The 26,732-nt window shown below is 44.4% G+C and overlaps 1 protein-coding gene and 1 long non-coding RNA gene across 3 annotated transcripts in view; one reads left to right on the forward strand and one right to left on the reverse strand.

The window, feature by feature from the left end:
- Window positions 1–21,751, forward strand: part of LOC137532520 (uncharacterized) — a 66,590-nt gene extending 44,839 nt beyond the window's left edge. The window contains exon 3 of the long non-coding RNA XR_011023946.1: window positions 21,358–21,751. This is a non-coding gene — a long non-coding RNA (uncharacterized lncRNA). The remainder of the gene's footprint in view (window positions 1–21,357) is intronic.
- GRM7 (glutamate metabotropic receptor 7) overlaps window positions 1–26,732 on the reverse strand; it is a 730,291-nt gene that overhangs the window by 203,313 nt on the left and 500,246 nt on the right. The gene's annotated exons all lie outside the window — the stretch shown is intronic.

Here is a 26,732-nt window from a genome sequence, read left to right on the forward strand (position 1 = left end):
GGCTGCCTGCAGGGACACCACATGGAGCCAGCAATCGAGTGAGTAATTACACACCGATCGCCAGAGCCGGGACAAGGTCTTCCAGCAGCCAAGGCTGAGACACCAAAGTGCGCCCCTCCATCCCTCCCACTCCAGCTGTCACATACTGATTGCTATTAGTCTAAGAGGTGCCTCAAGGCCCCCAACCCTCCCAAAACCTTAATCTCTAGTTATCTGGCTTGCAGTCACTGCGATGTATCCCCTTTTCTTATTTCTCTATGCTTCAAACACAATAGGGGAATGATAGCTGAGTGAGTTGTGCGCCCCCTCCTACACTGCGCCCTGAGGCTGGAGCCTCTCTAGCCTCTGCCTCGGCCTGGCCCTGCCGATCGCCAATCCAGCAGTACAGGCATGCAGAGGAGGGGGGCCCATGTAGAGGGAGAAATTATGTTGGCCCCCTCCGGTGGGCAAACTGCCAATTAATGTACCTTGTTGGCAGTTGAAGCCCTTGCCTGCCAAAACGTACCTAGTACGTGCTTGGCAGGGAAAGGGTTAAAGAAAAACATTTCCTCGTTACAGCTGATACAAATCCTGAAATAAATCTGCACTGTTTCTACTTCCTGCTTTCATGGAAGGAGACATATTGTTAACATCCTGTGCTGTCAAATGAGCTTATCTACCTTATCTACCGTGGCAGTCATGTGACACAGGGAGAGATCCAATTACAACCTGTGATTAGACACAAATGAGGGGGGATAAACAGGCTAAACTCTGTAAATACATACAGGGTGCAGTTCTCTATGTTTTCCTTCTGTCCTGTTCAGGTCAACTTTAAAGGAAAATCTCTCCAGCAACAACAATAACAGCAATAAAACCCTGTTTGTTTGTTGTTGTTTTTGTTTTATACAGCAAACTCTGTGGGCAGCATTGCTGCCATTGATTAGCCAATCGTCACCATGCTGGCAGGGCTGATTTTAGGCATAGGTAAACCTGGCAGATTCCTGGGGTGACAACTGAAGGAGGGGGCACCATACAGCTAGTCTTAGCACACTGTACTTTATGGAATTCTTAGAGCAAACTGCTAGTTTCATTAAAGAGACACTGAAGCGAAAAAAAAATGATGATATTATGATTTGTATGTGTAGCACAGCTAAGAAATAAAACATTAAGATCAGATACATCAGTCTAATTGTTTCCAGTGCAGGAAGAGTTGAGAAACTCCAGTTGTTATCTCTATGCAAACAAGCCATTAAGCTCTCCGACTAAGTTAGTCGTGGAGAGGGCTGTTATCTGACTTTTATTATCTCAACTGTAAGTAAACTGTTTACTTTTTCTCTGCTAGAGGAGAGGTCATTACTTCACAGACTGCTCTGAAAGAATCATTTTGAATGCTGAGTGTTGTGTAATCTGCACATATTATAGAATAATGCAATGTTAGAAAAAACACTATATACCTGAAAATAAAAGTATGAGAATATTTTCTTTGCTGCTAATCTTCTAGTAATTATTCATAGTACACAACCAATTCATTATATCATATTTTTTTTTCCGCTTCAGTGTCTCTTTAAGAAAGGCATGGTTGAAAACTTTAACAATTAAATGGGCACTGCTGTGTCAATTGTTGCAACTCAATATTCTAACCTGTAAAGACCCAGGCGATACAGAAACAGTGTAATGTTTACAAAGCAGATACACATCCTTCAAAATCATTGGGTTTGTTATGGGGGTTCAGTGAGTTTGGGGTAGTGAGATTTATATGGCCTGGTAATAATTTGTGTATCCTTTACAAACTTATTTTGAGAAACAACATATTGGCTATCATTCATAAAGAACCTGTCGGTAGTGCGGGAAAACACCGTTCTTCTCCGCAACCGGTACTTAAGACTTCTGGGTGGTCATTCATAAAGAAGTTGCCTGTTGCGATACAAGTGCGGAGGTTTTCTGGAGGAAGCTGGCGGTAGCGTGGCGGAAGACATGCGGAAACATAAAAGCTGCCCGATTCCCTCCGTGCGCTCCTCTGTCTGATGCTGCTTGGGAGGTCCGTCCCATTTATTTACACGTATTCCGCCCGTCTATCGCTACTGTCGAGCAAGCAGTATTTTCCTTCTGCATACCGCTTGCTCTAATCTTTATGAATGGACGTGTTTGTTACTTTTTCTAGATAAATCTAGAAAAACTCCGCACAAGGCGGAAATGTATTGCTCTGCTCGGTAGTGTCATTTTTTCATGCGGAAAGAGCCTTTATGAATGCTGACTTTGCCGAGTGTTCGGTAAAGTCAGCTCTTTTATGCATTTCCGCATGCGGAAATGATTTATGAATGATAGCCAATGTGTATGTAAACTATTAATTTCTTATTGGTGCCCACATATCTGATATCTCATAACTGGTATATTATGTTCTTCCTGTTCATTAGATTGGGGTAGCAAGATGAAAGGTCCCTTGCCTATGGCCAAAAACAGTCATGCATGCTGGAAGCTGGTGAGGCACAAACAGATCTCTCTGATCCACTTTAAAGTTCATGCCCATGTGCTGGGAACCAGTTGGCGAACTAATTCTCTCACAGCGCACTGTATCTGAATGACACGGTCTTTCCAGGGGGTACAGCACAGGGTCATGCTGTCTTCATATGCAGGAGCCACTTTCAAGACTTGACTTGAGGTACATAACAGGACATCTTACAAGTTTCCAAGAAAGACAAGCGTACCCCAAGTAGTCATACTCCAATAAATATGAGGGGAAAAGTCATAAAAACCCAACCTTTTACTAAAAGATGGGCAACTATAAACTATCATAAAGAGGCACCAAATTTCTATAAAACTGCTAATAATCGTTTAAAAGGAGAATAAGTGGGAAATTTACCTCCAATAAGGGATAGACCGCAAATAAATTGTTTCCACCAGCATAAATGAAATAAAGGCACTTAGAAAAAAAAAAGGGGCAATAGATTGCCACTAGTAGAATATAGCTAAATTTAGCAATATTCTACTGCTGGATTGCAATAGTAAAATATCGGTAAGTTTTACTGATTTTGTACTATGACTAAACCTAACCCTACTATCATACAGAACCCTACTTCTACCAATTCCTTACCCTAAGACCCCCCCCCCCCCCCGGTGGTGCCTAACCCTAAGACCCCTCTGGTGGAACCTAATCCTAAGACCCTCCCCCCTGGTGGGGCCTAAACCCAAGAACCCCCTGGTGGTGCCTAACCTTAAGACCTCCTCCCTGGTGGGGCCTTAAATCTAAACCCCTCCCCCACTGGTGCCTAACCCTAAGACCCCCCACAGTGGTACCTAACCCCTCTTTCCGTGGCACCTAACCATACCTCCCCTCTGAAAACCTTAGCCCCCCTCCCTCTAATGCAAAGCCCTGGTATGCAGAAAAGAAGTTACATTTCAGCGTCCACAGGCGCCCGATATTGGCCACCGCCAGGCCTCCCGAATTTCAGTTGTTTGCCGCTAATTACAGCTTTTATAATAGGTGCCTATGGCGGTGCCGTTTTTTCCATAAAGGCTCCTGCACCCTTTTTACCTGATTCAGATCCACCTATCTCTTGGATCACTGAGATATGCATTATTCAACCTGAGGAAGTGGAGCTCTGGCCACAAAACACGTTGTCATTGGGTAGTTAATAAATACACTATTTGAAGATATTATCAAACAATTATTTTTTTATTAGTCTTCTTCTCATTTTTAATCCATTTTACTTCTGTTACCAACAACACTAACCATGGAAAGAACATTAAAACCCTTGAAAAGAAATTTGGCGAGCCGTTTGCTGTGATCTCGCAGCGTTACTAATTCCTCTTTAGCAAGTCATTAGGCCAAGCCGTACCTGCGTTATTTACACATAGAAAGTGTTTCAGAAATGTCAGCTCTATGCGAAAAGGTTTATAAAATGTTCTTCCTGCTGAGAAGAGAGGTTAAATCCCTCTTTCCTGCTGAGTTATTGATAAATCCTTACAATAATCTCACCATATATCACACACAGATCATTTCAAACATTGCACGGCTATTTGGCCTTAGAATAATCAGTACGTAATCCAGACCTTTAAATCCCAACACGGCGGCCTCCAAGCGTGTCTATAGGTACAAAGCGGTCACCAGAATGTTTTCATCCACCCTCTAAAAATGTCTCTCTGTACTGGAGAACAACTGACTCATTCAGGCTGAGCTTTGTTGGGCAAAGAGCTAGAAAAAAACCCTTTTAAATTATCATAATGGTTATAATGGCTACTTTCTGTTTGTAAAACCTTTTTTCTTGGTCACAAGTCTTTGATCTTGTCTGTGACTAATGGTTCTTAATCACTATTCTCCCGTAAAGAGTACCTCCTGCTTTCCCACCAACTTCCTGCTCCACAATCTGCACGGGTTGCATGGAAACCAATGTTCAATTTCGCCATTTTCTCTGAAACTATTAGACCAAATGTGATGCTTTTACACCATCAGGCTGAGTATCTCTCACTGCATGGCTGGCATATCTTCTGTATTTCTGGGTGTTGCAGAACCATTGATATGAAGCAGAAGCAACGAGCAGTCTTCAAGTTCTTCACCAAAGAATATGATTTTGGTTTTCTTCTGTGTTATTGACCGCTGATGACCTGTTTTGTCTTCAGAACTGATTTTACTTTCTTTTGAACTCTTTCAACCAGTGACGTAACTACAATTCATAGGGCCCCACCAGCAAAACTTTGATGTTCACACCCTTTCCCTTGCCTCCCTCTTGGTGCCCTTCATGGTCTTGGGGCCCATGTCACAAGAGTCATAAAACAAGTGTGGCCATCAGTATCTTCACATACATAACAAGTGTAGCCACAAAAACATCTGATCTGAAGTATAGTCCCCTGTATCGGAGGAAGGGATGGTTAGTAGATGAGGCCCTCCATAGCTCTGGGCCCCCTGCGATTACAGGACTGCTCCCCTCGCGTTATGTCCCTGCTTTTAACCATTGTTGCACATTACTCCCATCAGTTGTCTCTTTGCCATACACATCTCCTTTTATGGATGTTGGCAACAGAACTTTCTCCTCAGAACAAGAACTCAACAACGACTGCTCTTTGTTTCTGTTTTTTATCCATGGTTCTGCCACACTGAGCCAACTTAGCCTCTATATCATATTTATAAAGATATGGCAAGGCTACAAACCATGGCCTGCTGGGTGATCCCAAAAAAAGCTTTTTACTCAAGACCTGCATCGGTGTCAAACAAAGAAGGTCAGCATTCTTTAGAAATAACAAAATAATGTAAGAGGAAGGTACACTGGGGATTGGTGCATGATATATAGGATTTTAGGCAAAATTATAAGTTTAATCAAATGAACATGCCTGCAATGGCTAGTGGCAGGCTGGACCATGTAGGGGTCTGGTTGGTTACAGAACTGAAGGTAACAGCGATGTTGTTACCTGATAAAGTGGGGGAGAGCCCCTGCAACTTGCATTGTAATTACTTTTACATTTACTGTAATACAAGTTTAAACTGCAACAGACACTGTTTTTATTACACAGCTTTGCAACATACAAACCTGCATTCACCCACTACAATCCATGTAGCCTTCTGACTGCCAGCGCTAAAAGGTGCTGCTACACTGATTGCCACTGGTTGGGACTGAGAGACTCCAGCGGATGAATCACTGCTGTGATTGAGACATCTCCAGCCCAATCCAAGTGGGACACACATGCTATTGGCTGCTGTCCTCCAAAACAGCCCACAGGAACCAGGTGAGACCTGTTTTATTGGTCAAAGGATGTTTTTTTGTGTGCTGTTCTTTTGTCTTTACTTAAGTGCATTAAACAAGCTGTACTGGTGTGAAGTGTATCACACTACTCAAGGAGAAATCCACCCTAACCCTAGACTGAAGATAAAGAGGCTCTAGTCTTACTTAATTACATGAGAGAATCGGTCCATGTATTAGAATAACAGAGAGAGTGAGGGTGGGGTGAGGTCTTCTGAATAAGTCAAAGGCTATTACTAAAGACTTCGACCAGACAGTTTCTGATTGAATACTGAACTTTGCAAGAACACCATAGATTCTGTTATCAGAGTGATAGCCTCAGATGAAGAAGCATAGTCGAGCCTAGATTGTGTAGAACAGGTGCCCGACAGCAAGAGCATGCAACTTCATTAAAAAAAAAACCCACAAAAGTCTATTAAATTCATCTCATGGACAAATGTAGTGAAGAAGTTTTTCTAACATGATGGACCAGAGAAGGGTGCAGTCATCGATGGGGTCTATTATAATACCAACTTCATCCAGCCAGACTGATGTTACATGTGAGAATAGAGACATAAAAATAGCATCTGATAACAAGAAAGGGAGGGGGATATATATTGCCAGAAGGGAGAGAGTTCTTCCATTAATAAGGTTAAGAATACAAATAAACTTTCCTTGTGTGTCTAGCTTGTACAGTACATGGACAGAATTCCTAATCAGGACTCCCCTGGAATAGCCAGCATGGTATGACCCACCCCATCCATCCATTCCGAAGAGATAGCACATTAGTGACAAGGAGGTAGATTCACAAATTTAAAACCACTTCCGTGCGCTATGCACGCTTTGCACAGTTGTGCTGCATAGCTTGCCTTCCTTATTTACGCACGCTAACTTAGTTAACACATGCTCCTTTAACTACCTGATTCTGTGAAGTATCGCAACTGTCACACTTCACTAGCACAGCCGCTACTGTGTTAATTAACTATATAACATTGTAGCGGCTGCGCTAGTGAAGTTTTGCGGTCGTGATACTTCACAGCACCCGATAGTTAAAGAAGCATGTGTTACTATGTAAACAAGCATGAGTTACTATGGAAGGCACGCTATGCAAAAACAGGGAGAAAAAGTCCTTGCATCTTATATGCCAAATACAGTGAGTCCCTGACTTACGAGCTTCTGCGGATATGACCCCCTGTGTTGTCCCCATGGTGTGTCCTCCCCTCGTTTTCCCTCTGCTGTACGTATATAGTTATAAGGAGCTGCAGCACCGGCTCACCTGATCCATCGGCTCCAGCAGCAATCAGAGAGAGACCTCTCCTCTCCCTCACTGTTCCCCTAGTGCTGGCTTCTGCTGATGATGCAATTAGCAGCAGCCAGCACTAGGGGAGGTGTGCGAGAGAGGAGAAGTTTCTGATCGCCACTGGAGCCAATGGATCAAGTGGGCCGTGCTGCTGCTGCTGATAGCTATACATAAGGAGACACATATGGAGACAGAAGGACACATGGCGACAGAAGGACATGCATGGGGGACACAGGAGGACACATGGGGGACACAGGGGGATGCATGGGGACACATGAGGTACAAGGGGGCAGGGCCGATTTAAGAGGCCCTGTGGCAAACTGAAATGGGGGCCCCCTGCCCACCTCTTCCACCGACCATTAGCAGCAGTATTTACTCACCTGTCACAACGGGTGGCGGCTGCACAGCCCATGCACTCTTTGCCATGCTATCTGCTTCCTGCTCTATGACCTGGTGTGTGTTTACACATAACATGCGCCGTGTCATAGAGAAGGAGAAAGACAACATGCATAAGTGTGAACGGGCTGTGCAGCCACCGCCACCGTCCGGGAGAGGTGAGTAATTACTGCTGCTGCTACACATGCAGGGACCCAGGGAGCAGAGTGAGGAGAGAAGCATTTAGCAGGGTCGGCGGTGCTGGGGACCCTGCAGAGGTCGGGCCCTGGGGCAATTGCCCCCTTTGCCTCTATGGTAGCGCCGGCCCTGCAAGGGGCGCACAATAATTGGGGCAGAACATCTACAATATACTCCTGAACCATGGATGCACCAGGTCTAGGATATTTTTTTTCCGATTTATGCCCTCTTAACCTAGGTGCGTCTTATAGTCAGAAGCGTCTGTATGCCGCAAAAATATGGTACCTGGATTTAGTAAGATTGTATAATCATCATTGTATGTTTTTTTAGGCAACTTCAGATTCATTTAACACTTATCAAACACAGCAACTGCATGATGATGATATAACATTATTACTATAGCAACATGAACACCCAATACAGTAAGTGCAGTAACATGTAGTCAAGACTATATGTAATTATCCATTGAATAATTGAAAATTCATGCAACATCCTCCCATCAGGGCCATTTCTAGGCACGGGCATTCCAGGCACAACCCCCCACCCTGCTTTGGCAAGCAGAACCTTAGTCACAAAATACAGAAACAAAAACAAGACGACACAATAGTTTGGGATATTTCCCCTCATGGCCTGATTGCCGTCCAGAGATCAAAACATAGGACTGCGCTAAAATATAACTTTTATTGGGCTATTAAAATAGTATATGGGCAGCCAATGACATACAGATACATAGACACAAAAAGCTAGAAAGTGAGAAACACTGGTCTTTGAGTGTAGATGCACCTTGACCTAGAAGGTAGTGCATATGAGCTTTACACTCAATATAGATTTATATTATATGTAGAGTTGAGCTGTGCATTAAAGGGGCATTATAGCGAAAAACTGTAAAATTTAAAATATAAATAAGAAGTACATTTTTTTTCCAGAGTAAAATGAGCCATAAAATACTTTTCTCCAAAGTTGCTGTCACTTACAGTAGGTAGTAGAAATCTGACAGAAGTGACAGGTTTTGGACTAGTCCATTTCTTTATAGGGGATTCTCAGTGATATATTTATTTTCAAAAGCACTTAGTGAATGGCAGTTGCTCTGTCCAACTGCAAAAATAACTGTGTAGGTAGCAGGGAAGCTGACCAGCATCATTGTTTAAATTCTTTTACGGGAATATCTTTATAAAGAATAAAAGCGTTGCTGAGAATCCCCTATGAAGAGATGGACTAGTCCAAAACTTCTCACTTCTGTCAGATTTCTACTGCCTACTGTAAGTGACAGCATTATAGGAGAAAAGTAATTTACGGCTCATTTTACTCTGGAAAAATGTACTTCTTATTTGTATATGTTTGCACATATTTTACAGTTTTTCGCTGTTGTGTCCCTTTAAGCACCTGATGATGTCTACAAAGTCACACAGGTGCTTATCAAGCCCAAACCATAAGACTGGGTGCAGAGTCACAGTATCCTATGGTCCCTGTATCTCAGGTGTCTCACATTTAGACTGTTTTAAAGAGGTGTGGGAAGAGACAAAAATCTCCCGAACAAAAAGGCCCCAACATGTTTCGCCCAAAGAGGGCTTTGTCAGGGGTACACATATTATACAGCGGATATATTATACAGCGGAACGGAGTGCTATACACTTGGCTACATCAAAGCACCCTACCAAAATAATGTCTACTGTCACAGCAATAGCCCAAGTCAGAGCTAAGTGCTGCCCATAGACACACTGTTTTATAGCGATGGTGATCAAGCATGTGTACGGCCTCAAGAGTGACAGCCAGATCCTCTGATGCATAATAGCAATGTCAGTAGGGAAATGCCGTTTCTGTTTGGTGATGTTCACAGCTGTTTGGTTTAAAACAATATCTCCCATATCCAGCCTTTTTATTATATATGGTAATGAGAGCTGGATCACACCCCAGAATTCCTCATTCCCTGTAAGGCAATGTATTCACTGTGAGCCCCGGACAAGCCCTCCGTGTGATGTTGCAGTGTTTTTACACATCGGCCTCCCCCCTGAACATGCAGCTAGCGGGGAATCTCCCTGCCGTGTAGCAGGTAATTAGAGGCGAGGGGCTGGGTGCAGCTATGGGCACTTTTCTGTTCAAAGCTCTTAATTAACTCCACTACACAGTCACACTAAAGGATTATTACAGCAAATGTGCAAACACGCAGTTATGGTGGCTGGCTGCTTCCTGAATACCAACTACCTGGAACGGCAGACGACCGGCTGGGATGAAGAACAACATGGTTCAGCCAGAAAGCGCAATGAAAAATATAGTTTCATAAAGCGTAACCATCAGTTTGCTTATTGCCCTTTTTAGGTCACTTTTACATGCAAAAGTCAATTCTTGAGTGGTGTAGCTAAGGAGCTGTGGGCCCCGGTGCAAGTTTTACAATGGGGCCCCCTAAGCACTCTATACATAACAATTGATATGGCGCACCAAAACCTGCCAATGGCAACTACAGTGTCAGAGGTCTAAGAAATGGATGGGGAACAGTTTGTCAGTGATTACCACTATTCAAAGTATCTATCAGAATTGTCTGGGCCCCACATTTGGCAAACCGACAGGGCGCCCCTCATGCCAAATAACAGTCTGATAGGTAGATTGTGTGGGGGCAGAGCCACGGTATGTGGAGTAGAGTCAAAGCAACTTGCCTGTCGCCCATAACACCCTCCCCTGCATTGATGCATATTCACCAATCACACAGCAGGGAAGAGGGAGATGATCACACAACTCCTGTTATGCCACGGTAGAATTGCCAGCAGAGGCTTGAGTGGCACTGCCACTGTTTGGGCCCCAGACCTTTCCTGGGCCCCACACTACCGTCCCTCTTGTACCCCCCTGATGGCTGCCCTGTATAGAAGTGATTATTATGAGCACAGAACCAATAGAGAGCTAATACTGCAGTTGAGGGATGACCTTTCAGGGCCCCTCTGGCCCAAGAGCCCCGATGCGGTCGCAGCCTTTGCACCCCCCATTGCTACGCCCCTGCTTAAGCATTTTAAAGCAGCAATTAACAAACGTAAAAAGGAGGAGTGGAGGTCAGTGAAAATGTCTAATGTGTAACGCTAGATTTTAACTATTAAGGCAAATCTGTGTTGGTTAAAGGCAGGGTTGTAATGTGCACAGCCTCACCTGCCACACTATAGTGATGGTCTTGTCTAGGAGAACTCATGGAGAAGCATGTGATCAGTTTGGTCAGGTGATAGATATGCAAGCCCCTGATTTGCTAGTCATGAGCATGTGCTAAAGCAGGAAGTGATAACAGCAAATCAGAGCTTTGCAAATCTAGCAGCTGATCAATCAAATCACATGCTTCTCCATGAGTTCTGAGAGTCCTAGATATGACCATCACTACTTCCCTACAGTGCTTGTTCTTATCTTTTTTTTTAATTAACAGAGCTTTACTATACGGATGTTTAGGTAATTCTGTTGATACTGCCAACAACAGGTCCCAGCTCTGTTCCTATTCATCCTGGGCTGTTTCTGCTCAATTTGCTCCCATACAGTTTCTATCAAAGCCCAACTGCAGACACAAATCTAAATATACCACCTGATGGCTAAGTAAGCAGTGCCCAGTTGTTACCTCTTTGGTTCATTTCTTGCTGCTGAAGTGAAAAATCCTTTAAAAATGAATAAAAAAGGATAGCCTTGTGACTTGAAGCAGCCTAGTTGAAGATGTTAACGTCAGGTCATTTGGGTGGAGCTGCTGCTGGCTGGCCCTAGCTGCATTATCATGTTGATGAAACTTCATGTGTATATACCTTAACAACAAGTTCAACAAAACAGACTTTGAACAATGGAATTCCCTCTTCATCTTGGGGTCATGTGATTCCATCATTGGGTGGAAGACTCCATGGAGCCAAGGCACATTAAGCTACTTTGGCCCCTATCTGTGCTGTCCTCCAGCACCCCATCCCAAGAACCCTCTTGTCTCTCCCACACTGCTGCATCACTCACTGAGTCACATTGACCGTTAAATCTACGAATGGAAGATCAGTGGCAGTAACAGCCATGTCTTCCCTCTGATCAGTAGCAAAAGAAGGGGGTAAAGAACATGAGTGCCCCAACCCCTCCTATATGTTACCATTGGTAGGCCGGGCTGCTGTGATGACAATCTGTCATCTACCTCTAATGTTAACTTAGATGGCTCCAGTGTGACATCTTTACTGGAACTGTCCTATTAGTATAAGGGAGGGATTACGAAGAGAAGGGACCGCCTTTATCTTAAATAAGCAGGAAGGCGCCTGGAGTAGAGTTGAGCTGAAATTTTCGTAATTTCGCATTACTATAATTACGCATGCGAAATTTGCGATTACGATGCGAAATTAGCGTAGCGAAATTGCCATTAAAATCGTAATTGAAAATACCGTAAGCGTAATTTTCAATGCGAAATTTCGCGTTTCGTTCATGCCGTAATTTCGCATTAAACGCTACCGTAATTTCGCGTTAAACCGTAACGCTCCGTATAATATAAAAAAGCCGCCGACTTTAAGGGTTAATAGCAAAGCCCCCTTAAATGCTAAGAGCCTCAAATTTGGAGAATATATTAAGGAGATCAGGAGGAATAAGAGGAAAAATTTTTTTTTTCAAAAAGACCTTATAGTTTTTGAGAAAATCGATGTTAAAGTTTCAAAGTAAAAATGTATACATTTAAAAACCCGCCGACTTTAACGGTTAATAGCAAAGCCTGCTTAAAGTTTAGGAACACCAAATTCCCAGGGTATATTAAGGGGATCAGTGGGAATAAGAGGAAAAATTTTTTTTTCAAAAACACCTTATAGTTTTTGAGAAAATCGATTTTTAAGTTTCAAGGGCAAAAATGTCTTTTAAATGCGGAAAATGTCAGTTTTTTTTGCACAGGTAACAATAGTGTATTATTTTCATAGATTCCCCCAAGTGGGAAGAGTTTTACTTACTTCGTTCTGAGTGTGGGAAATATAAAAAAAAAACGACGTGGGGTCCCCCCTCCCAGACCTCTTTAACCCCTTGTCCCCCATGCAGGCTGGGATAGCCAGAATGCGGAGCACCGGCCGCGTGGGGCTCCGCACCCTGACTATACCAGCCCGCATGGTCCATGGATTGGGGGGTCTCGGAAGGGGAGGGGCAGCCAAGCTTTCCCCTCCCCCTCCGAGCCCTTGTCCAATCCAAGGACAAGGGGCTCTTCTCCACCTCCGATGGGCGGTGGAGGTGGAGGCCGCGATTTCCTGGGTGGGGGGGTTCATGGTGGAATCTGGGAGCCCCCTTTAAAAAGGGGTCCCCCAGATGCCCACCCCCCTCCCAGGAGAAATGAGTATAGAGGTACTTGTAGTACCCCTTACCCATTTCCTTTAAGAGTTAAAAGTAAATAAACACACAAACACATAGAAAAAGTATTTTAATTGAACAAAAAACATAACCACGAAAAAAGTCCTTTAATATTCTTAATTAACCATTAATACTTACCTGTCCCTTTAAATAAATGATCCCACGCAATATCCTCGGAAATGTTCTATCAGTTACAATGTAACAAAGTTATTACAATATAACAACTTTGTTACATTGTAACTACGCCGCACCCGACGTCACTCACCGCCGCCGCCGCGTCTGCGCTGCAGGACCCGACAGAGCTCTGAGCTATATAGCTCAGAGCTCTCTAAGCATCTTTGTATTTGGGCTCCAAGGAGCCCCATTGGTCCTTAGCAGACCAATGGGGTTCCTTCTGATTTGAAGGAACCCCATTGGTCTGCTAAGGACCAATGGGGCTCCTTGGAGCCCAAATACAAAGATGCTTCTCAGAGCTCTGAGCTATATAGCTCAGAGCTCTGTCGGGTCCGGACTCCGTGCAGGACGCTAAGTCCCCGCCGGCTCCGCTGCCCTCCCCGCCTCTTCCACATGTCACCCACATGTCACCCACATGTGGGTGACATGTGGGTGACAGATGTGGGCGGTGTGGACAGCGGGAGCTGCAGGGACTTAGCGTCCTGCACGGACGCGTATGCGGCGGCTGAGCGGCGAGTGGCGTCGGGTGCGGCGTAGTTACAATGTAACAAAGTTGTTACATAATAACTTTGTTACATTGTAACTGATAGAACATTTCCGAGGATATTGCGTGGGATCATTTATTTAAAGGGACAGGTAAGTATTAATGGTTAATTAAGAATATTAAAGGACTTTTTTCGTGGTTATGTTTTTTGTTCAATTAAAATACTTTTTCTATGTGTTTGTGTGTTTATTTACTTTTAACTCTTAAAGGAAATGGGTAAGGGGTACTACAAGTACCTCTATACTCATTTCTCCTGGGAGGGGGGTGGGCATCTGGGGGACCCCTTTTTAAAGGGGACTCCCAGATTCCACCATGAACCCCCCACCCAGGAAATCGCGGCCTCCACCTCCACCGCCCATCGGAGGTGGAGAAGAGCCCCTTGTCCTTGGATTGGACAAGGGCTCGGAGGGGGAGGGGAAAGCTTGGCTGCCCCTCCCCTTCCGAGACCCCCCAATCCATGGACCATGCGGGCTGGTATAGTCAGGGTGCGGAGCCCCACGCGGCCGGTGCTCCGCATTCTGGCTATCCCAGCCTGCATGGGGGACAAGGGGTTAAAGAGGTCTGGGAGGGGGGACCCCACGTCATTTTTTTTTTATATTTCCCACACTCAGAACGAAGTAAGTAAAACTCTTCCCACTTGGGGGAATCTATGAAAATAATACACTATTGTTACCTGTGCAAAAAAAACTGACATTTTCCGCATTTAAAAGACATTTTCGCCCTTGAAACTTAAAAATCGATTTTCTCAAAAACTATAAGGTCTTTTTGAAAAAAAATTTTTTCCTCTTATTCCCACTGATCCCCTTAATATACCCTGGGAATTTGGTGTTCCTAAACTTTAAGCAGGCTTTGCTATTAACCGTTAAAGTCGGCGGGTTTTTAAATGTTTACATTTTTCCTTTGAAACTTTAACATCGATTTTCTCAAAAACTATAAGGTCTTTTTGAAAAAAAATTAATATATTCTCCAAATTTGAGGCTCTTAGCATTTAAGGGGGCTTTGCTATTAACCCTTAAAGTCGGCGGCTTTTTTATATTATACGGAGCGTTACGGTTTAACGCGAAATTACGGTAGCGTTTAATGCGAAATTACGGCATGATACGACTGTAATGCGAAAATTACGCGAAAATTACGCTTACGCGAAATTTCGCGAAATCCTTCTTCATTACGATTATGTACTTACGGCCATAATCGTAATTACACTAATTACGCGAAATTTCGCAAAATCGTAATTAGGTCATTACGCTCATCTCTAGCCTGGAGTACAAAAGGTGCCTGGAGTAGCGGAGATGCGAAAGTTGGCTACAAAAGGCACGTGGTGTAGCCAAAAAGCTAGTTTTAGTTTATAAAAAAGGATGCTGTTATAGCCGAAATTTGATGGGCTATCAAAGGGCGCTGGATATAGCGGAGAAAAGTGATGTAGCCGAGAAAAGTGATTACTATGACCTAACTTCTCCCTACTTTCACACACAACCCTCCCCTGGTGGTGCCTAAGCCTAAGATCCCCCGGTGGTGCCTAACCCTAAGACCCCCCCATCGGTGCTTAACTCTAAGAACCTCCATGGTGGTGCCTAACCCTGAGAACCCCCCAGGGGTGTCTAATCCTAAGACCCTCCCTGGTGGTGCCTAACCCTAAGACTCCCAGTGGTGCCTAACCGTAAGACCCTCCCTGGTGGTGCCTAGCCCTAAGACCTCCCCAGTGGTGCCTAACCCTAAGAACCCCTGGTGTTGACTATGACCTAACTTCTCCCTACTTTCACACAGAAGCCAAAAAAATATTGGCTATATTCAATGCCCTTTATAGCAGAAAAAGTCTTGTTTATAAAAGGCAACCTTTTGAAGCTGAATCAAATATCTCTTGTAGCCAAATCAAAAATCTCGACTATAAAAGGGCACCCTTTTGTAGCCGAATCGATCTCTTGAAGCCGAATCAAAAATCTGGGCTATAAAAGGGTGCTCTCTTGTAGCCAAATCAAAAACTCGCCCGCCCTTATCAACACCTTGTAGCCGAGATTTGCAGAAAATAACACTGAAGTCTATGGAGGTGCCTTTTTACACAAATGGCTCAGACTCCCCTTTCAACTGATACCAGAGTCAGGGGCATAACTAGAGGTGAGCAGTCTTTACAATCGCGGGCGGCTAGGGCTGTAAGGGGGCTCCAACTACTACCTCCGATAAAGAGGTCCATCCTTCAGATCAGGTGTTTTTGTGGGTAGACTAGTTATGGGTGTGAAGACCATGGTGGCCACAATTGTCATATGACCCTTGCAAGATGGGCCCCCAGGCTGTGAGGATCACAAGGGGGTGGTAAGTGAAAGAGTGTGAATGTTGGGGGGCCTCAAAGTTTTGCTGAGGGGCTCCATGATTTATATTTACACCCCTGTATAGAGTACCCTGTTGGTAGGCTTTAAAGGAAACCTGGAATATCAATAATGAGTGTAGTTATACTTACTTGGTGCTTTCTCCAGCCCCATGAGGTGCATGGGCTACCTCGCCGCCCTCTCCAGCCGCTCCACACCCCCGGCAATCTGGCCAGCTGTGTGCTTCTGCGCATGCGATTACGGGGTGGGCTCTAGGTTACCAAGTGTACAGAGTGGCTGGAGAGGACGGTGGGGAGCTCACACACCTCATGGGGCTGGAGAAAGTCCCATTACCCACACCCATTATTGACATCTCAGATCCACTTTAATGTGATAGATGGCTTCACTGAACGAAGTAAAAGCTTAGCAATTTAGCTCTCAGTTATGTGTTGCTTTCTTCATCCGTTCCAAAGTTTGTGACCGCTGAAAATGTGGACATCTAGTTTTCACTGTAGGTATTTTCAGACTATGTTGTTTTTCATCTCAGGCTCCGTCTCCACGACCTGGAATTGCTTCAGGCTTGCTCTAAGGTGGGAACATCCACCTCTCTATCTACTGAACACTGTAAAAATTCTCCATATGGCCTAGAAAGGCAGACTCTTCAGTATGCTGTCCACATCTGCAACCGCAGAGCACGTGCGTGTGAAAGCTTGTTGCAGCCGTAGACGGATGTAGAGGAGTTTAACTAATGCTTCCCGGCCGTTTTCAGTCTACTCCAGAAAAAAAAATGTGGCAATTTGTCGCCGCTAGTATCCCCAGACAAACATAACGAGCGCACATTTCTCTTTGAACACAGCTCTGCATTATGGGAGATGTTATCACTGCATATTCCGGGCACGCAAAACCAGTGTAAAAATCCTGTTTGCCATTCCATTGTCTGGCCAGAGAACAGCGAAAACACCTGTCGGCTTAATCAAAGTTACATCACAGTTTATCACTTGGAGCTACAAAAACCACAACGACCACAGACAGGCTCAACCGCAAATACAATACTGCAAAGAAACAGTATAACCAAAGCAATATTTCCAAGGGACAATAAACACAGGTACAGCAGACTCATATAAGTTGCCGGAACGCGTATGATTTCACCCAAACACGATGGAGCAATAGATAGACGTACATCCTTATATCAGGTTCAAACTGGACCGAATCATTCACAAAACTGTTATGTCCATGCCAATAGTTGGTTTTTTTTGTTTGTTTGTTTTTTAAAGGACCACCACAATAAAAAATGTAACCAGTTAAAATCTGACAGAACTGAAAGGTTTTGGACTAGTTCATCTGCTCATGCGGGATTCTCAGACTTTTCTTTATTTTCAAAAGCATTTCCTGAATGGCAGTTGTTAAGTCAAAATAGTGCCAGAATAGGAAAATACGAGCCAGCCTCCCTATTCATTTGCACACTATTTTGGCAGTTAGACTTAGAATCAGTTGTTCAGGGAATGCTTTTGAAAACAAATAAAATCCTAAGAATCGTACAGTGCAAACATTGTAAATACATGATATTCATGTTGAATTGCATGAAGTGCAAAAAGGGAAAATTGTGATTGCATCGCAGCTCGTTGTTTTTAACTGGAAAAGGAGTCTTAAAGTACCCCTGACCAGGCCTTGAAATACTTTTAAATGATTTTATTACTGGTGCTGTGTGACTTTTTCACAGCACCATCCTCCCCTCTCCAGCGCCCCCCTGTGGCCCGTTCTAAAAGCAAATATGATCGGGGAGGAAGTGACAGTTCTTCCTCCCCACTGTGCGTACATAACTCCACCCCCTCCACCTGCCGCTTTAGTTCCATATGTGTTTCACTGCACACAGCATGCAGGAGAGCTGCACTGTGTGTGGGCTCATGTTAATTGAGGTCAGAAGAATATCCGACCTCAATTATCACAAGTCTGCACACAGCGCAGCTCCCCTGCTCGCTGTGTGCAGTGAAACACATATGGAACTAAAGTGGCAGGTGGAAGGGCGGAGTTATGTACGCACAGCGGGGAAGAAGAACTGTCACACGAAAAATCCTCAGAAATTATGATTGGATTGGTTGCAAATAATCTCAGTTGATGGGCACAATCGATTATGAACAAATAATAAAATAATAGTTGTCCGATTGGAGTTTTGTTAAACCAAAATTTGGATTTTCTTGATTGGTTGTGATAGATAGGAAGCAAACATTGGTTCGTTGATTGTGTAGTGAACGATTTTTCTTCCGATCAGAATTTCTGATCGCACAAACAATTTTTTTGCTAGAAATTGGACCATTAGCAGCCACCTTTTGACTAAGCAGAACGGGAGTTAGAGGGGGAACAGGGGTGGGGGAGGCTGGTGCTGTGTGCTAGTCGCGGCACCAGCAATAAGGCAATATTAAAAGTTTAAGGGGAGGGGAGAAGAGGGTAAGGGGTACTTTAATGTCACTGTTAACATAGGTACAGCAGAGTGCCAGTTATCCGGACCTCAAATAACCAGCAGTCTCAGCAAACCAGCACAATTCACTGGCAGTACTCACAGTTGTGAAGTCCAGCTTCTTAGGCTGTTTGTGGGCTCTGCTGTGCTTAAAGACTGTGGATCCACACCTCCAACAAGGTTTAAGTACTTTTAAAGAGAATCCGAGGTGGGGACATAACTAGAACTATCATCAAACAAGTGACAACGCTCCAGGCTGCAAACTGAAATAAAAGCCAACAGAGGCATGCAGAGCCTCACTGGGGCTAAATACACGCCTTGAATGCAAATCAGATGCAGATTATGTACTAATTCCTAATCTAAAAATTTGAATGCAGGTTGAAGCGCATGAATGCAGCTAGCCAAATATTATACTTACGTTAATTTTGTACAGCAAGAGAGATTGGCAGGGCTTTCATTTTAACATTTATTAAGAACTTTGCTGCCTGATCCGGGGGCTGGGTGGATCAGGTAGCCGCCATGCCGCTCCTGTGGCCCGCATTGAGTTACTTTCACTTTCAAAACCTCTGGGGTCACAATGCTGGAAGGAGAGAAAGCTGCTCTCTCAGCGCACAGGGAGGCGGGGGAGCAGCGGGGGTGTGGCCAGGAAGATAGCGCTGCCAAGTGGGGGCTGGGGAAAGCCTGCTAGAACACCCCCAGTGGTTGTTTTGAGCAGGGAATCCTTCTCCTCTTTTCCACTCGAGATTAGCGACAATCATTGGCCTCAATTCGCAAAGAGCAGTGCGATAAAAAAGTCTGGGAGGGAAAATACCGCACTCTGTATTTTCCCGGTCTGTGCGCTAATTCATAAAGATTTTCCCAGCTGACTTTGGTTGGTAAATTACCGCAGCCCATTGAGCGGTAGAGTAGAGCAGTGTGGCGATATCTCTCTTTTGCCCTGCACAGATCACTCACACAGACTTTCCCTGCACAGATGACTCACACAGACGGCTCTCTGCACAGATGACTCACACAGATGGCTCTCTGCACAGATGACTCACACAGACTTTCCCTGCACAGATGACTCGCACAGACGGCTCTCTGCACAGATGACTCACACAGATGGCTCTCTGCACAGATGACTCACACAGACGGCTCACTGCACAGATGACTCACACAGACTTTCTCTGCACAGATGACTCACACAGACGCCTCACTGCACAGATGACTCACACAGACTTTCCCTGCACAGATGACTCACACAGACGGCTCTCTGCACAGATGACTCACACAGACGACTCTCTGCACAGATGACTCACACAGACTTTCTCTGCACAGATGACTCACACAGACGGCTCACTGCACAGATGACTCACACAGACTTTCTCTGCACAGATGACTCACACAGACGGCTCACTGCACAGATGACTCACACAGACTTTCTCTGTACAGATGACTCACACAGACGGCTCTCTGCACAGATGACTCACACATACTTTCCCTGCACAGATGACTCACACAGACGGCTCACTGCACAGATGACTCACACAGACGGCTCACTGCACAGATGACTCACACAGACGGCTCACTGCACAGATGACTCACACAGACGGCTCTCTGCACAGATGACTCACACATACTTTCCCTGCACAGATGACTCACACAGACGGCTCACTGCACAGATGACTCACACAGACGGCTCACTGCACAGATGACTCACACAGACGGCTCACTGCACAGATGACTCACACAGACGGCTCTCTGTACAGATGACTCACACAGCCTTCCGCTCCCTGCACTTTGTATTGTTAACACCTCACCAGATGTGTCGGTAACTTGTTAAGACCTCACCAAAGGTGTCGGTAACTATCATCAGGCTTACCGCTTGTTGCAGGCTTTATGAATTGACATTTGCTGACAATTTACTGACATGTGTTGGAGGTAACTACAGCCAAGTCGGTAATTTATCTCCTTGGTCGGTAATTGTAGCTTTTCATGCGGTAACAGCCTTTATGAATTGACACATTGCTAAGTGCTCGGGAAAGTCTGCTGTTTTCAGCATTACCGCATGCAGTAATGCTTTATGAATTGAGGCCATTGTCTCAAATTTCGGGGGTTATAGCGCGGCGGTGGAGGAGCAAAGAGCGGCAGTGTGGGAACATGCTTCTGTGTCCCATCTGCCCCCTCTTTGCACCGCCTCGGGTACACTTTAATTACTGTATTTTAACATGTAATACAGAGTTCATGGTATGTACATAGAGTGGGGTGTAGTACTGCATTAGCTAGGCCTATTTTTAACATGGGGTCCCAAGCAACCAGAATGCACTCTTATCAGGCATCAGACAATCCCTATCAGTGCTGGTTAACCAAGATTCTACTGTATATAGCTAGAGCTGGATTATCCACAAGGCAAAATAAGCAAGTGCCTAGGACCTTGTGATTGTTCAACCTGACACTTCTGCTGGCCCCACCTTACGTTACCAAAAATAAGCCAGGTCACTAACAGGGGGAGCCAAAGGAGCTATTCTGCCTAGGGTTCCATTCCACCATAAAGGACAACTGTAGCAAGAGGGCTTTGGAGGTTGCCATATTTATTTCTTTTTAAGCAAAACCAGTTGCCTGGCAGCCCTGCTGATCTTCTGCCTTTAATACTTTCAGCCATAGACCCTGAACAAGCATGCAGCATATCAGCTGTTTCTGACATGTCAGATCTGACAAGATTTGCTGCATGCTTGTTTCTGGTGTTATTCAAACACTACTGCAGCCAAATAGATCAGGTGGGCTGTCAGGTAACTGGTATTGCTTAAAAGGAAATAAATATGGCAGCCTCCATAGCCCCCTTGCTACAGTTGTCCTTTAAGCCACCAAGATGCAATAGCTACAAAAATCAATAACACACATTGAAAAGATTATTGACATCATTGTAAAACATCAAAGGCAACACAGATTATATTTATCATAACAAAGTTCAAGCTCGGTCAAACAACGCTTTAAAAATGACCACGTTTGTAATTTTACCAAATGTCATTTCTCTGTAGATGTCAAAAGATTAAACCAGGACAAGCTGGGAAGACTGAACCTGTCGGAGGAAAGAAAGGGGAATCCATACCAACTTCCTTTCATTAAATAGATTTGCAGCAGACACATCAGAGACAACATTTCATTACTGTGTGATGAGTTTGCCTTGGCAGTGAAGGAGCAGTCGGCCGGCCCCGCGTCTCAGATCTGCTGCGTTTCCTGCAATATCCGAGACTCTGACATGTCATATAAAAAACGCTCCAAAAACTGATTGTTTTCCATTGAGGAATTGTAATAAGGTGTTTTTGTTTGCCAGCATTATCCTTATCCACAGAAACGTGTTTACTGTCTATTTTTTTTTTTATTTTTTATTTTTTTGCAGTTTGTATTTTTAGTGGAATGTATAGTTTTTGTTGTAGCATATTTGTTTTATATATTTGTTGTATTTAGAATCAAAGCTATATTCCAGGGTAACAGTAAAAAAAGGCGCAGGAGGCTAGTGGACAAATCGGGCGCCGCCATTCACTCCTATAATAATTATCGTTTACTGGGCGCCGAACAGGAAAAAAGGGCGCCCGAGAATAATAACGTTTTCCAACGGCGCCCGAAGATTTTTCATGTTTTATAACTGCTTGTGATGATTTACGTTTCTTATTTCAATAAAACATTATTTTAAATGTTATCCCTTACTGTTTGTAAAACATTATTATTCACGAAACAAAGCGATCAGTACGTAATGTAAATTGTAATATATTTTATCCCTTACTGTTTTTAAAACATTATTCTACACACAATACAGTGAGCACTAAGGAGGGTCTTAGGTTTAGGCACCACCAGGGGGGTCTTAGGTTTAGACACCAACAGGAGGGTCTTAGGTTTAGACACCAACAGGAGGGTCTTAGGTTTAGGCACCACCAGGGGGGTCTTAGGTTTAGGCACCAACAGGGGGGTCTTAGGTTTAGGCACCAACAGGGGGGTCTTAGGTTTAGGCACCAACAGGGGGGTCTTAGGTTTAGGCACCAACAGGGGGGTCTTAGGTTTAGGCACTAACAGGGGGGTCTTAGGTTTAGGCACTAACAGGGGGGTCTAGGGGTTAGGGGTAGGTACAGGGAGGGTTACTTAGTAATTTTTTTTTAAACGTTATTATACGTTTCACTATTTAAACGAAAGATTAACGTTTTTACAATTGCCAATTTAATGCACATTATTTAATGATTTATAACTTTATAAAACATTCATTTTAAACGAAATACAGTACAATACATTTTTAAACGTTATCCATGCTTATCGTTTAAAACCCCGGGCCCTTTTTTCCCAGCGCCCCTTTTTAACGTGTGCATATTCCAGCCTTCCATTTTTATGCTTATACAGTAATAGTAAAATTGCATTAATTAGCAATGCACGTTTTTTAGAGAATCACGTACGTTTGCTTTATTGAACTTTATTTTTCAACAAGTTTGTTAAAATTACATACAGCAAAATTTAAAGGTACCCCAGGGTCATCCACAGAACTTATCTCATTAATAATACTGTTCTTTTAAGCCTTGTATACACATACATAGAAGGCATGTGGCCTGGCAGAGATCGGGACACAATGCCTTGAACAACACTATGGGGCTGAGGCTGTATGGACATCTAGCTAGCTTTCAGGCTAGCAACACATTACAGCACTATTCGGGGGGACTGGACACATTGCATGTCCCACTCATGTACCTGACAGACCTATTTTCTCCAAGGAAGGAACCTGTGTGTCCCAAAATGCTGGCCTTGTGTCTGCATGAATAAAATACAGGTAGTCTCCAGCTAAAGAACGAGATAGGGACTGTAGGTTTATTCTTAGCCTGAATCCGTTCTTAAGCTGTGCCATCTTTGTCCTCTTTGCCTCCTATGTGCCCCCCCCCCCCTTGCCTCCAGTGTCCCCCTCTGTCTCCCTCTGTGCTTGTTTGTCCCCTTCAGTGCCTTTGTTCCTTCATTGTGCCCGTTTGCCCCCCCCCCGTGCCTGTTTGTCCCCCTTTGCATCGCTCTTTGTCCCCCCTCAGTGCCTGTATTTCCCCCCCTTCTGTGCCAGTGTTGATCCCCCACCCTATGTGCCTTTGTTGTTGTCCCCCCCCCGTGCCTCTGTTTGGCCCTCCTGTGCCTCTGTTAGCCACCCTTTCTGTGCCAGTGTTTATCCCCCACCCTCTGTGCCTCTGTTATTCCTCCCCTGTGCTTCTGTTTGGCCCTCCTGTGTCTCTGTTTGTCCCCCTCCTCTCCTGTATAACTGTTTGTCATCCCTGTGCCTCCGTTTTGTATCTGCTGGGGCCTCTGTTTTGTCCCCTTATCTGTGCCTCCGTTTCACACCCCTCTCCCCCGTGGCTCCGTGTTGTCCCCTCTGTGCCTCAGTTTTGTCCTCATTTGCCTTAGTTTGCCCCCTGTGCCTCTTTTTGTCCCCCCCGCCTCGTTTTGCCCCTACTCTGTGCCTCTGTTTTGTCCCCCCATCTAAGCCTCAGTTTGCCCCATCCCCCCCCCCCCCCTCCAAGCAGCAGGGTTGTACTCACCTTTCAGCCCGAGTCCAGCGATGTCCATCTAGCCACTCCGCCACCTGCAGCTTTTACCGTACAGCACCACTTCCTGTATGTCATGTGACATACAGGAACCTGTATGTCACATGACATACAGGAAGCAAGGCAATGCCATGTACAAGAGCTGGCAGGTGGCGGAGAGGAGAATGGACAGCGTGGGACCCGGTTTGGAGGTGAGTCCAAAATTGCTGGGGGAGACATGCGCCAGCACTCGTGGGAAGTCTGAAGCCGCTTCTTCAAACTTCCCCCATGTGAAAATGACGTCATCCCGACGGGATAAGGCCGTTCGTATCGGCGGGCTATTCGTAAGTCGGGCGTTCATAAGTCGGGGACTACCTGTATATGAAAACTGAGGAAGTTCCAGCCTTGTGTAATATTGTATATGGACTTGTAGCGAAAGGGTGTGGTCAGTCCTCCCGAATATACGCCTTGAGCAAGCCTGTGCAGGTTGTACACAACTCCTTCATCTTGTTGTGAATATGAAGATTGTAGTTTACATAATTAGTGCCAATAACAACTATTAAGATGCATACAGTAAAATTTTTCTCAAAATAAGTCCATAAAATATACACAAATTAATACCAGATCAAATACACCTTGCTGGCCCAAACTCGTGGAATCCACGTAACAAACCCCTTCTATACTAGTTATAAGGAACGTGTACAAATAAAAAAAAATTGTTCTGTTTATGTACAGCCTGGAAATATTCTTACAGTTGCAACTATCAGTACAGACCAAATCTAAAACTATAAAATCTTTATTAAGGTGCGTACACACGCACTATTGTAACAAACGACCGAAAAATAAGGCTGTTTTTAATTTTGACTGATCCGTCCGCCGCATCAGTCAAAAACAGTCTTATCAGTCTGCCGACAGCCTGAACTCACGTACTACAGTCGGCAGAATGACCGCACCGTGGGAGGGTCTGACGAACCCGTCGTTTGTTACAATACTGCATGTGTACGCACTAGACCATTAATACCACTTGCCATTTAATTGTTATGCTATTCCATTGTCTTTTGTTATGCTAATCAAGTCCATTTAGGTGTTAAAATGCACATCCATACCTGTCCCAATGACACTAGGTTTTACATAAAACTCAGTATACTAGGAGTGGCTCTGCCTTGTTTGTCTATGCCTTAAAACCGTCCTTCATATGTACTGTGCCTGCTGTATTGGGTTTTGTATTGGAGACAGCACAGTGTTTTAAATGCAGAAATAGATAAAGTGAGGAATGCTTAACAAGACAAGAAAGTTGGAGGGAGACAAAAAAGTGAGACCACTCTGTACTCGGCTCTACAGGCTCACAAATGTAGTAAACATTCTGTTAGGGCTGAGACACACCAGAAAAGCTCCCCAAACGCTAGAGGTTTCAAAAGCTCTTCCCAATGTAATGCTACGTTTTTGTTTTTTTTACAAAACTTCATCACTCCAGTGTGCATAGACATAGATCACCGCCAGGCTACTCTAAGGGGTGGATCGGGACTCCCTCAGACGCCATGACGTGGATGACATCATACCGATCGTCGCCATGGCGATGGGGGTAGCCAAACAGGAAATCTCGTTCTGAACGGGATTTTACTGTTTGCTCTGATCGCCGGAGGCAATCGGAAAGGGTGAGCGGCTACCAAGTAGCTAGCGCTAGGCTAGCTACATGATTAAAAAAAATTTTTTTTAAAAAGTGCTGCCCCGCCCCCCTGGCGATTTTATTGTAACGCCAGGGGGGTTAATGCTGGCAAAATTAATTATTATTATTATTGATTTATATAGCGCCAGCATCTTCCGTGGCGCTGTACAATAGCATACAGGGTATAACAATACAAAGTATACAATACAACAGTTGATACAAGAGGGTATAATAGCTAAAGCAGTGAACACATTAACTACATATTTTACAAGGGGTGGGAGGTATGTACACCCATCACACAGCATTGTGAGACAAAAGGGAAGAGAGCCCTGGCCAAAAGGCCTTACTGTCTAAATGTACGGTAGGTAAGAGAAAATTAATCAATGTACGCACAATCTTCCCATTCATAAGATTTGAGGGAGGGTAGATTCCCTGCCTAGGCATCAAAATGGGCAGAAACGGCCCTGCTTCTCACAATGACAAAAAAACCTTGGCAAAGAAGGGGTTGCTGTGTGCGCAGGAGGTGGGAGATTGCAAAGCAGAAGTTGCTGGTAATTACAAAACAGCTGATCTTTCTTAGAATCACCAGCTTGTGTGATGTACGGCAGCACAACACTCCGGCTCATATGCTACATATGTGGTCTTTGCAGCTCAAAGACGAGATATATCATTTTTTTACGCCCCAAGATAACTGACAGACTTGAGACAGGAGCTACTGGTCAGTGCCCCTCCGGACCTGCATGCTGTTTCATTCACACTGTTAAGTGCCCTTGATGGATGACTGGTGTGGAGTTGATTGGGTGCTCAGAGTTTGGAATCCACATCACAGTTTCAAGGGATTCTGACAGAACTAAGTGACACATCCCCATGGCATTTCCTGTGTGAAATTATACAGAAGAATATGCAGCTAGGGGAGAACAAACTGGCCAAAAACACAAACAGCGGTCAGTAAATCAGCTGACCACCAATGCCCAAAAAATGGATAATGATACTCTCTAAGATAAAGCTATGCCTTGACGTGATAGTGGAATTCCTGTAACCGATATTGATAGCTCCTTCACTTATTGATAACTCCTATACTACAGATTAATTAAATCGGACCTAAACTCATGCACAGCACACAATGAAAAGTCTTTGCCTGGCTGTCCTGCTGATCCTCTACCTCTGATACTTTTAGCCACAAAGACCCTAAAAAAGCATGAAGATC

This window comes from Hyperolius riggenbachi, chromosome 9 (assembly GCF_040937935.1).
Source record: "Hyperolius riggenbachi isolate aHypRig1 chromosome 9, aHypRig1.pri, whole genome shotgun sequence".
NCBI classification, from domain to species: Eukaryota; Metazoa; Chordata; class Amphibia; order Anura; family Hyperoliidae; genus Hyperolius; species Hyperolius riggenbachi.